This window comes from Corvus kubaryi, unplaced genomic scaffold (genome assembly GCF_017639235.1).
Source record: "Corvus kubaryi isolate FWS band 111438036 unplaced genomic scaffold, C.kubaryi_AGA036_p1.0 37396, whole genome shotgun sequence".
NCBI classification, from domain to species: domain Eukaryota; kingdom Metazoa; phylum Chordata; class Aves; order Passeriformes; family Corvidae; genus Corvus; species Corvus kubaryi.
The window spans coordinates 30392433-30405505 of record NW_024581135.1 but is presented as its reverse complement, the minus strand read 5'-3'; positions in this window follow the sequence as shown (position 1 = coordinate 30405505).

The window sequence follows — 13073 nt, the reverse complement described above, 5'->3', positions numbered from 1 at the left end:
CAGCTCAATTCCCATGGCAGCAGGGAAGGAGGAGCATTATGGATGAGTGTAACCATCCTTTATTTATTTTGAAAATTTCTGAATTTCTAAATGGATTTTTATAGGATGTTTCAAAATTTTCAGATGAAGCAATTTTTTAGTACAATCGGTTCACACCAGAAACAAAAAAAATGGGTTAATTTTCACTGGGAGACCATTGGGATGACACAGAGAACTGAGACTGTATGTGGAAATTTAATATTGGAAGTTAGATTGATGCAAGTAATACTCGTGTTGTTCCCTTGCCTTCACAAGAAGAAAAAAAAGTGATTTCTAGAGCTGGCTAACATGAGGTGAAATGCCAGTACGTAAGAAAACAGCTTGTGGCCACAAGAGGACATGAGTAAAACAAAAGCTCAATTCTTTTGTCAGTTTGTGGTCATCAAGTTCATGTCTTGCACTGCCCCTGAAACTGCTCTGGTCATGAGGTTCCTGTAGAGTGGGATGGATGTTCTTCTACTTCTCCTGGAGAAACAGATTTGAGATTCAAGGAGACCATTGCTTATTCACTGCAGCCTGGCCACTCACTCAGTCCAGCATCAAAGTCCAGGGATTTTGTGCCTAACAGGAAGAAGTTACGATGTCTGATACACGCAGAAGGAATCAAAGCCCAGTTATCTTCGTAGTAAAAGCTGAGGGCCTTTGTGTTTGGGCATAATGATGCTTTCATTCCTGGTCTGGGTGAAGTGGCAGAGCTTCAGTTGTGAGAGAAAGTACATCCTCCCTCTGTTGGACTCTGAAGCAGACTGCAGTTTCAGGATTGCGGGAGTCTGCTGGAGAGGAAAAGAGAGAATATGTCTGAATCCCCTCAGTCTGGTTAGGAAATTACAGCAGGTCTTTGAGTCCTGCTGAGTGCTTTAAATACTGCTTACTGATTTATTTGCAATGCAGTGCACGAATTTGAAGGGAAGCGTAATGTTTGCAGCAGGAAATCCTCCCTGAGACTGGTGCGTGTCATGCATTGTTTGAGATGTGCTCTGGGTTAGAGCGTGCTGAGACTCCCAGATTGGAGAGTCCCAAATCAGAACTGGGTTGGGGCTGAAGTGAGCAGCAGGCTCTGGACAAAGCTGGGTATGGGCAGCACAACTTGAGTGGCATCACTTGGACACCCACAAATTCTGGGTGTGTAAAAGACTGCACAGCAATTCTGAGGATGCATTCCAGAGCTTGGCTCAAAAATGCTGCCCAGATTTCATTTTAAGTGCATTTAGGATCTTGTCTTTAATTAAAAATGAGGCTAAGGTTTGTGTTGCTATGGTGCCTTGTGGTAGACAACCAACTCCTGCCTTGCTGCTGCTCTGTGCACGTGGCCATGTTGGGTGGATGGGTCACAGGAAGGAACTGCTTGAGTATTTCTGCATCTGTCCCCGTCAGACCTTTGTGTGCAGGGGGAGCATCCCAGCAAGCTGTCTGCTGTTAGATTCCCACTGGTTAAGAGGAACTGAACCAGGGCTTTTCCTCTTCCACCCTAAGTGTCTAGTAATGTAAATAAAGCCAAAATATGAAAGTGCTGGTACTATGTAGGTACTATTTTAAAATATAAGCCATAAATCACTTATTTTCTGATGTTCTTTGACTCTTTTATAATTTCTAATACTTAATGATATGCATTTAACACAATTCTCAATGCTTTGAACACAGAATAAAGAGTCCCTTTTTGTATCATTTGTATCATTGGTTCTAAAACCAACACGAGTGGAAATCTGTGATCTCAATTTTCCTCTTCTCTCATCTAGTTCAGGATCCCCAGCATCAGCCTGGTAAGAAGCTGCAAGTGAGATTTTCAGACAGACAACCTTGATGGTGAGGCCATCTAGACCAGTGGTTTTCAAGGTTTTTTTATGGCCTTCTAAACTTGTTGGAAAAAATCTGAGAATTGCCTAACCTCTGTGGGGGAAAAAATGAATCACAAATGCAGTGCGGAGTGCTGCCACAGTAGTTATCATTTGCAATCAAAATAATGAGGCAAAGCTTTTGAATTATTCTCATTTTTCCAGTGCTGATTTTGTTTAGTTCTTTCCATACCAAGGAAGGTACAGATATCTTCTAAAAACATCTTACTCTGTGTAGAGTTGTTTTGCAAACTGCTGCGTGAAGGCTTTTGACCTACTTGTGACCCAGAGCTTGAGAAGTGCTGCACCAACACTACAGGAGTGCAGATAACTTACACCACTAAAACTATCTTTTGTCAAAAAAGAAACCACTGGGTTCTCTGAACCCCTGAGAACCAAGCAAGAGCTTCTCAGTTAAATTCTTGTGGTATTTTTTTTTTCAAACTTTGTTTTACAAACCCTCTGTTGCTCTTTTTTAAGGTGCTTTTACTGAGAAGGAAATAACCTAATGCTGTATTTGAACACATGGTGCAGTCACAGCGCTGGGCGGTGCAGGGCACTGAGGTTGAAGTATTTTGTAGTACATGGCCCTGTTTGTGGCTTCTTCCCTTGATGCCCTAGAAATAAAACAAGCAGCTGAGGGGTTTTGCCCAACCTGCTTGCCATTGCTGGGAGAGGTGGCTGCCCAGTGGCTTGATGAGTGGCACAGCTGTGGGGGCCTGAGCCCTGGGGCACCTCAGAAGGGACCTGCACAAACCCGTGAAGGAGGGAGGCACAGCTGGAGTCTGTGTGCTGCACAGTTTGAAGGCTACGTCTTACAAAGTGCCATTTCCTTTGCGGACAAATATTTTTTCTTTAAACTGGGATTGTTCAAGCCAGGAGTGTAAGTGCACTTCTGTAATGAGGGGACTGCCTTGTCTGAGGAAGCCAGTGATCTCTGCCCCTTGGTGGCTCCAGTGTCACCAGCTACGAGGACAAGCCGTACATATGAAAATGAAAAAAAATCATTTCTTAGTATTTAAAGAATATTTAGCAATAGGAACTAATTATTCATGCAAACTTAAATGGCCATACTCAGCTGATGAGAAGGACAATCTTGATGCATAGTGTTAAGTTTTGCATACTTCTGCAGTTAGATTTGAATCTTCTGTCTCGAGCTCACTGCCAGTGTTGTGTAAATCATACCATATGTTAGGCATCTTCAAAAGAAAACTGAACAAATCACACAGTAATTAAAGTGGGTTTTTTGAAAAATCAGAGGTTTTTTGCTTATTTGAAGATTTGTTGTTTTGCAGTTCTGCTGAGAACAAGTATCTTTACATTGCTTTGTGGACTGCATTATTTTTTTCTCAATAGGAGAATAATTTTTCTGAGTAAATGCAGAATCTATGGTCTTTGTGCCATGCCCATTAGCATTAAGAGGGGGAGAAACTCTGAAGGGAATTCCCAAATTCAGCAGATTATAGCTAGGGGACAGCAAAGCCTACTGCTGTCTCAAAACTTTTCCTGTTTCATCAGTCTGAAAAGATACAAGTGCTGATAGGTTTAATGAGGCTCTCAAATTACAGGAGGTTATGTGCTGATGTGGGGCTTGTGTGGTGACTCAGAGGTGGCGGCATTTTCATGAATGCATTTGTTTTCAAGCAGTGTGGTTATGCTACCTAGTTCACCACGATAAACAGTGTTTTCTACGTGTCTTTCTTTATCAAAACCTAGTGTTGTGCATGGTAGTGGGTAATTAGCAAGGAGGCGTCTACAAAGAGTTATCCTGATGTAATTACCAAAATTAAAAGAACTGTGCTGCCATTCAAAAAGATCCTGTTGAGAAAGACAGTACCTTCAATTAGGCTCTACCTCATATTATGGAAGTAGTCGGATACTGAATCAGAATTATTTGGGTTGCAAGGGACATTAAAGACCGTCCCGTTCCAATAGCCTGCCATGGGCAGGGACACCTTCCACTATCCCAGCTTGCTCAGAGCTCCATCCAACTTGGCCTTGAACACTGCCAGGGATGGGGCATCCACAGTTTCTCCGGGCAGCCTGTTCCAGTGTCTCACTGCCCTCACAGTAAAGAATGTCTTCCTAATATCTCATCTAAATCTACCCTCTTTCAGTTTAAAACTGTTACCCCTCGTCCTATCACTACACTCCCTGATAAAGAGTCCCTCCCCATCTATTCTGTAGGCCCCCCATAAGTGCTGGCAGGCTGCTATAGGCTCTGTCTGAAGCCTTTTCTTCTCTAGGCTAAACAACCCCAACTCTCTTTGCCTGTCTTCATAGGGAAAATGCTCCAGTCCCTCTGGACTTGGTTGATAGAGCTTTTTTCCAAACCAGATCTTGCTCCCATAGCTACTTCTACTTGCCTAAACATTGGCTTGCCTTGGCTTTGTCCTCTGCCTGCTGGATAGAACATGGAGGATCTCTTGAAACTAAGCCAAAGTAACGGTGTTATGAGGTGTGTTTAATTCCAGCATATTGTAAAGCAAGTTGTGTCTTGCACTGAGATTCAGACTATCCAAGGAGTTGTTATCCATGAAAACATGAGATCAGTATTTCTTCCATCAGTTGCAAACTATCTTTCTGGAAATGGAAAATTGCTTAAAGAGAATGCTGCTTGGAAAAGGTGCTTCAAGCAGTCCAGGAGCAAAGGCAAGATTCAAAATGCAGAAGCCCATTTCTTTCATCAACATTCAGGTTTGTGTATGTCACAGTATCTGCCAGATCACAGCAGTAAGCACTTCTCCACTGCAATAAAATATTTCACTCGTTCTAGTATTTGCTTTACTATTTTGGTGTTGTCCAAAAGGGGATTTTTCTAATTATGGTTCCTTTTTTGTTCTTTTTTAGCGTTTATATCTTAATCTCTGGTAGGTACTCTTGTTTGACCTGGAGAAAAAAAGCGTGTTGGTGACAACACAGGTGCTTCAGAGTGGTGAGGTGGTGCATAAGTTTTGCAAAATAGAAGTATCAGATTGATATGTAATGAGCTTTATTTCAGTAAAATTTCCCTCTCGCAATCATTCCTTCCCATCCATCCTATAGCCAGCCTTAGGACTGTTACCACTCTGTGTGTGTGGTGATGGTGCTTAGAGGCCCTGACTGTATTTTGCTATACATCGTATGCATGTCTCAACCCAGGCATGCATTATTCAAAGACAGATGGGTGTGCAGTTGAATAAACACTAGAAATGTGGAAAGGAGAATAGAAGATGAAAGCGGAGCAATGATCAGCATTTGAAGCAGTAGTCAAGTTGCTCAGCTAACTCTCTGACTCAAACTTTGAGGCAAAACCCTTAGGGTAGAGCTTTTGGCTTTCAGTGGTTCTGTTTCCCTATCTGTAAAATGCATGTAGCTATATCAGGAAAAGTGTGTTGTCCTTGCAAAGTTCTTGGTTTTGCATAAAAATGCCATTGTGATGGCACAGGCATTATTTTTGTTAATAGGGACTTACAGTATTGTTAGAACTGTCTTACCAAACTTTTTTCCAAGGAGACTGTGTTATTAAAATCATCATAATATAAATAAATAAGGCTATTTGGGTACAGCATAGGTCATTTTAAAGATCACCTCTGTCTTTATCTGTTTATTTGTGTTCCTTCCTTCTTCATTTTGTTATTTGTGTCCCTGTTACTCTTTTTGGTTTTTTGAGGAGGTGTGCTGTGCCCCTGACACATGGATCCCAAACAGCCAGGGTTTCTATTGAAATTCCCGTTCTGGGGTATAATAAGTAACAAACCAAGGAAATACTGGTGAGATGAGACCAACAAGTGACCATAGGTGTAATTTGGCAGGTTTAGTACTAGAAATGTTTACAGGCATCTTCTTAGCTAGGTTATTTATTATTGTTTCACATTGTAGAGTCTACTCAGTGATTCTGTCTCTCATGGATTCCAAGACTTCAAACCTCAACAAACTAAAATATACCAAAAAAAAAGAGATTTTAATCCTGCTAAAATTAGCATTGAAACAAAATCCTTGTGCGTAACTTTCTTAATCCTTGTGCAATTTTAACAATTGAGTTTTTCCTGCTTCCTCCCCATTGACCTTGACTATATGGAAAATACCTTTGAAATATATATTTAAAACAGGACTTAGATTCAGGAGCAGACACCCACATATGCTCATCATCTGGAATTTAGTACTTTCATGACAAAACAGGGTGTAGCATAAATCTCTTTGGATATAGTATTTTAATTGAGCAAGAGTTGCTTGTAGAAACACTGGTCAAGTTGTGTTGGAGGTTTTTTAATAAAGGAAAAGATGATGCAAGTGCAAATTGTTGTAATGCTGAAATACTGTAGGTGTAGTTTCAGTGGAAGAATAATACAGTCAGGGCTAATGTCTCTGATACCTCATCCTGCTGGTTATTTGAAGGTAGTGAAATACCATTTCATTGCACATGTTAAAACTTGCCAGTATATTGTTTAACTACTGTCAGATGAATATTTAATTTAAAGGAAATATTAAAAAACCTCAAAGGCTTGTTTTTCAGAGCTTCGTCAAACTATGCTCACCTAGAAATTGTGCTTGAGTTCCCTTTAAATTATCTTGAAGTTCAATAAGAGAAAGCTTGTCAGGATTTTGAGGCTTGCTATGTATTTAGACAGCTCAGCTCACAACTCTGGCTTTGAGAAATCCTGAAGTCCATTACCCATCATTGTGCTGCTCCTCAGCAAGGATTTATCTAGCCTGGTACCCTGGCAAAGCCCAACTTTAATTGCCTTTCAGTACTGCACTTCAGTGTACAAGCCTTTTTATGAGCAGGCAGTCTTATTTGCAGTGAAATCACTTCTTACAAAGCCATGTAGTGAAATAACGAAGTCACAAATCTGCAGGTATGTCAAAATGAGAGCAGTAGATAGCCCTCTGCTATAGGAGTGTTTCCTGTATAATATTGAGCTTCTCAGGAGGGACTCCTAAACTGGGAAAACCAACGAATACAGTACGGTGTTTATAAATCTAGGCAACGTCAAAGTTCTGTTGTGGAACGGGAAGCGTGGGATTTGCTAAACCACGTTATTGCTGTGAAGCCCGTTAATCTCTTTTTCTTGTTTCTTTGCTTTCATCACTACGCTAAATGCCCTGAGCTATCTGTATAATTATTTCAGGCAGCAATCCACATTGTTAGCTTATTTCCCCTGGGTATGTTTGGTGCATTTTTGAAAGTCGATTTAAAAATTGCATGGATCCATTTGGAAGGAATACAGAAGCCTCCATTCAGTTTTGCCTTATGGGTGTCTCTAGCAGTCTGAATTACCAGAGGCACACAGCTTCTTGGGAGCCTACTGTGAAGTGGTAGAGCACAGCCCCACAGGAAAGGTGGTGTTAACACATCATGGCTCTGGTATTTGATGCTCCGGGTGAAGAATTGCAAGACCGGGAAAAGAAAATCACATGTTAAGTAATACCTGCACTTAGTCACTGAGTCTGTAGAGGCAGATACCCCTGCTTCCACTTCATGCATTTGCAGGTGATTGAGCAAGGCAATGAGCACAGCCAGCCTTTGCCACATTTTCAGCTGTTAAATTCACTGAAACTTTAGCTGAGACTGAACCTCTGATTCTTCTTGCCATAAAATAAAAGCAGCTGAAGATTAGAAATCTGGGTAAAAAGCTAATTTACTAATTTTGTATTTTCCAAACCAGAGCCAATTGAGGTGGTCACCTCAAATCTGCAAAGATCAAGGCTGCACAGTGTGCTGAGCTTTGTAAATGGCAACTCAATGGCAGTGGCAACTGCTGAGCACCCTCCTGGACCTCGCTGTGCCCAGCAGCACAAAGATCCTGGACTGTGCCCAGTGGCTTGTGTCACAGCAGCACAGCTCTTTGGCCACATGTCCACCAAAGGCTTGGAGAGCAATTCCCTACATCCTGGGAACACTTGTATTTGACCTTGCTGATACAACTGCTGAGCTCAGTGATGGCTGAGCTGCTTCTCTCCCACCTACATTTCCTCCTTTCACAGCTATGAGCTCTGAATCCAAAAATGTGGCATCATTAGAGATGTTCCTGCCAGAGCTAATGTCCCTTGAAGCTTTTGCCACAGGACAAGTCCTGTGCCATTCTGGGTTCAAAAAGAAAAGTCCTCTGAACAGCTGGTCTCAGCTTCCCAATCCTCAAATACTTCTCCCAGCATTAACTGCTTAGCCAAAAACCTTCCCCCCTGATGTTGTTGTGTGCATTTCCATTTCAGATTGCAGCTCCCTGGTGCTTGGTGCTTATGTCTCATGTCACACCTTGCTAGGGAACAGCTGCTGGTTTCTTGCTTTCCTCTCAATTACTCAGGTGCTTGTGTCTAAAGGCCACCATGGTGGTACCGTTCAGATGCTCTCCTCCCGCTTAAATGTCACTACTGCTGGTGGACGCATTGATCTGCATTTCCATATCTGGATTTCTAATGGATTTTGCATATCTGTTTCACCATGACCTCAGCATTTAGCTGGGGTCTTACTCTCTACTAAAACCAGAAGGACTTTTTTTCATCTTCTGCCAGGGAAAAGTGACTTAACATCAGGCTTTTCATTTGTTAAAGGTCTTCTTGTAATAGCTGTGGAAATGCTGCTATGACTGAACAGAAGTAGGTAAATACGTTTGCAGTCCAGACATCTGTGCTCTGTTGTTCTGCTTTTATTTTAGAAGACCTGTTCCGATTTTAATTAAACTCCTTGGTTAATTTTAGAAGAAAATGTTTTTCTGTGATCTGTGATCTAATTGTAATAATAAAAAATTGCCTCAATCAATAAGTAAGAGGAGGAATTCAGGGGCTTAGCCTACCATGTGTATTGCAACATGCTAAATGCAAGAAATTGTCCTCTTTACTGGGTTTACATTTCCTGCAGAGACTTGAAGTACAGACCATCTCAACATTTTATCCAGGATAAAAGTATCACTGCCTTGCCTCAGGAAAGAGATAATAAGACTGCACTTTAAAAATACGTGATGATTACTTCTCTTACAGAAGAATATAAGCAAGCTGTCTGCTGGCCAAGCATGAGGAACTCCATAGAAATATTGGATTTGTTTGTGTGTGTGGTGTAGATGATATTACCACTAAAATTGGCATCCAGATTTCTGCTAAATTCCTCCATAATTCTGAGAAAAGCTCTGCAGGAACACACAGAGTCAGGGCTAGTGGACTGTACAATTAAACACTTTTGCTGACTTACAGGATTCCAACCCTTGATCAAGATGCACAACATCTCAGATAATGCCAGATGTCTTGCTGATTGACAGTCAGATAAACACAGACTTCATGAGGATTTTTGCTTGGTTTTCAGAGTACCTTGCATGTTTGACAGGCACCCAATCTATGGACCTTGGGATGCTCTTGAAATTTGCCTCTCTAGTGGCTTGGGTTGCCTTTGAACTTCAGAATAACAAGGTTTCCTTTGTGTTCAGGTGGAGGAAAGATTTTACTGTTTGGTCCACTCTCAGGCTTGTACATTTAGTGAAAAATGTAAGGTCTTCATATTTACAAGGGTATCTATTTTTAAGCCATTTGCAGAATCAAGGAAAATTTTGTGGGAAATCTAATTTCATTGCAGTTGCCATGTTGAGGGTAGACAGACTTACTCATGAGTGATAAAATTTTGGATGTGTTTGTATTTCAGATAGAGTTGTAATCCAAGCTCCCATGATCCATTGGGACAGAGGTGATGTGATTTCTTCTAGTAAATGAAACATCTAAATGGAGGCCACTTGTAAGGAATACATAGCAACAGAGGATACTGCAGGTGTGAAGCCACACACTCTTGCAGCTCATACCAAGTAATGCTTCTTAAATGATACACTGGGGCACTATTTTAGGTAACTTGCCATCAGATGACATAAATTCTCTTACAACTCTTAACTACACTGAAGCAAACATTCTTGGAGTAGATTGCAGTACCGGAGCCAAGCAGTTAATCAGGTGTAACATGAGGCTTTGACATGATTTACTGCCTGCTGGTAGCTTGTACTGGGACTGTATTGTCCTTCTGTATGAACTGTGTAATAGTTTTAAGCTGTCCTTAGACAGGACCCTATTGTAAACATGCTGTCTGGCTTAACTGGGATGTCCTGTAAAAATACGTTAATAAAAACTGAAGTCATTTTAAAGGATCCTATTCCTACTATTTCTGTTTCCCAAACTATTCCCACCAGTAAAGTACAGGCCATGCTCTTAACTCTTTCTGTGCTGATGCTTTGCTAATGCCTGCTAGAGCTGTAATTCTTGTTTCGAAGCTGATCAGTCATTGTGTACCCTCTCAGTAGCCTGCTGCTGTGCCTGAGTTCTCTGCTGCTTTGGCTTGCACAGTGCAGAAGTTACCAGAGAAAAAAAGCCTGTCCTCAAGCGGGTCACATAAATTTATTAAGACTTACTTTATTTCATGTCCCTTCTTGTCTTGGCTTACTCAGGTCTATGGAGGGAGTTCTGAGGTAATACTTTATTTCAGTTAAAGGAGTTTTTTAAACAAGGTAACTTGTGTTTGGTATCTGTATTTGCTGGGTCCTTGTAACCTGGAGCTAGCAGGTCAAGGTACAGCAGTAAAACCTTCATGGGGTGCAATTTTCAGAAGGATATGCTGGAAAACATCATTCACTAGGACAAGCTGAAAATGTGAGTCCTTGCAAATGAGGTGTTGTTCATTTAAACAGAAAGATTGCACCCTGGTGGGTTTAGGCATGCTGAATTTTTGAAGGAAACAGGTGCAGAGAGATGCATACTGAGGGGCTTATCAGAGAAATTACTACATTTTATAGGCAGGATGGGACATGCAGGAGAGCCTCAGAGGAGATAGTGACCTGCACAAAGGGCTCTTGTTTCCTAACCTGCCTGCAGTTCCTGGAGCACCAACACCTCGGCTAGAGGGACTCGCAAAGAGTAGCACTAAGCAGCAAGCAGAGAATGAAGCTTTGGAGGGATTTCTGATTCCTCCCTCTCTTCTTCTCATCCTGGAGCTCTGCAAAGTACAAATCCTCTGGAATATGGCCTCCAGGATTTTAGCAGGGCCTCAAAGGGACCTGTTGGTGGCTCTAGAGAAACGTATCAATCCCAGTTTGAAATAGCCCACTCCCACTCCAGCCATTTTTTTTTAAGAGAAATTTGTGATGTCCTTCCTTTTGTGAACTAGTATGCAATTTTGAATGTAAAGCAGGCATCAAATGTTTTTAGTGCAGATTTGAATTGCCCTCATAGTTGGAAACAATACTTGTATGTTGGGTGGTGGTTTGGGAAGGGGGGAGGGTTGTGTGTGTGCAGCTGTTGAAAGCCATTAAAAAGTGACCTGAGCCCCCCTGAGAGCAAGCCTGGCATTAACTGTAAATTGATATACCAGGTCTCAAACACTAATTTCAGATTTCTTCATGGCAGGGTTTTGCTAAATGTTCTTATTCTAGGTATTCTGGTTACACTAATCTTTCATGTACTTTTAAAAATAGACCGCACAGCAAGTGATCAGCTGTTGGTACAACTTAATAATTGAACAGTTAATCCTTCAAATCTGAAACAGAAGAATGAATTCCCCTGATGTATTTCCAGCATAATAGTTAATATAAAATTTATCTTAAAAAAATAAGGAAATATAAAAGGACAATTTTGATTTTTATACTACTAAAGGAAAAATTATTTTTCTTGGTTGGCTTTTAAATTAAGAAATTAATGTTGTCTTTGCTCTAGTAAATGTTTATCTCTGAATGCTACAGGACCTACTGTTGTGATTGTGCTGCTTAAAGTTTTAGCAGAGCTTGGAAAAAATTTGGCAGACAAAAAGATGGTGGGTCCTGATTTAGATTTGAAAGAAGCTTGCAAGCAAATGTCCCATGACGCAAACACTGCTTCCTTCGTTCTGGCTTTTTTGTTTTCCCCTTGATTTGACTAATTTAAAGTTGCTGCAGTGAACTTTAAAAGCTGGGTGTGGTGGTTGTTTTCCAGGCATCGGTAACAAAGCTGAAGTTACTTGATCAAGACCAGGAGCTGGGCGTCTGAGCTATTGTGTTTGCTGGATAGACGAGGAGACCTGCTGGGAGACAATTCCACATGAAATCCCAGATATGGTGCCTCAATATTGCAGTAGAGACAAAGCAGAGGCGTTTGCCTCTGCTAACAGGGACGGTGCCTGTGTGGGGCTGAGGGGATGGTGGCAGAGACCCAGCACCAGTGCAATTCATCAGGAAAAAATCAACAGTTTTGAGGTGGCAAAGAGCTACAAGCAACTAAATCCTTCAAACGGCCTGAAGATGGTGGCAGCTGGCTGGCTGGTGGGGCTGGCTCTGAAGCTCGCCTGTGTTTGCAGTCGCCTGAGTGCTGCCGTGTGAAAAGGAGCTGCCAGAAAGATTTGGGTGGTAAAAAGCCATATTCTTGACTTCATGGAAGTGCTTAATTTTTTCAAGGCCTCAGTTATTATTTCTTTTGACTCCTGTGAGCAGGATGAGTTCCAGTATCACTGGAAGCAGCTGTCAGCTGTTCAGGACAGTGTTCACTTCTTTTCAGTGGGAATATAGAGCTGATGAGTTAGTGCATACCTTTTGTGCCTGCTTATGAGATTTTTATTATTGTTGTGTTATTATTATCAATTATTTTTAGTTTTGTTGCTGGTTTTTTTGGCTGTTAGCTTAATGAAAACACAAGGAATGGAACCTAATTTTTACCATCTAACTGTCTTCAAAGCAACAACACCAAAATCAATCACGTAACATTGCATGTAATAAGCATCAATGATCTTTGGAGTTAAATACAGACAAATTGCTCGTTTTCAGTAAAAAAAGGCTCTTGCTCTCCTTACCTTCTTTTTATTTTTCAGGTCCTATGTGCACCAGTTTGTATGGGAGTTGCACAACTTATTTCCAGCAAGGTAAAGCTGAATGTTTTCCTGTTCATGTGGAAAGGTGATGAACCATGGCCCTCAGAATACCATTTATTCACTCAAATGTGTTGGTCATGGTAGTCATGTCTTGCAAAACTTTTTGCCCTAACTTGTCTCCAAATTTTTCATTGTCGTAGTTCAGATTCATCATTTGTTTCCCTCCCTAAGCCAGTGAGATTCAGGAAGAAGTCATGGCAGAAGGTTAAAACCTGTGGTATAACTCGGTATTTAAGCTGTGTGCCTTTTGCATACAGTAAAAGCATCAGGGATTAATGAAAGCATTTTAATGGATTTCTATGTTCCTGAATCATAGCAGAACCATGAGATCACTATGGATAGCCTGATTACCAGATTTT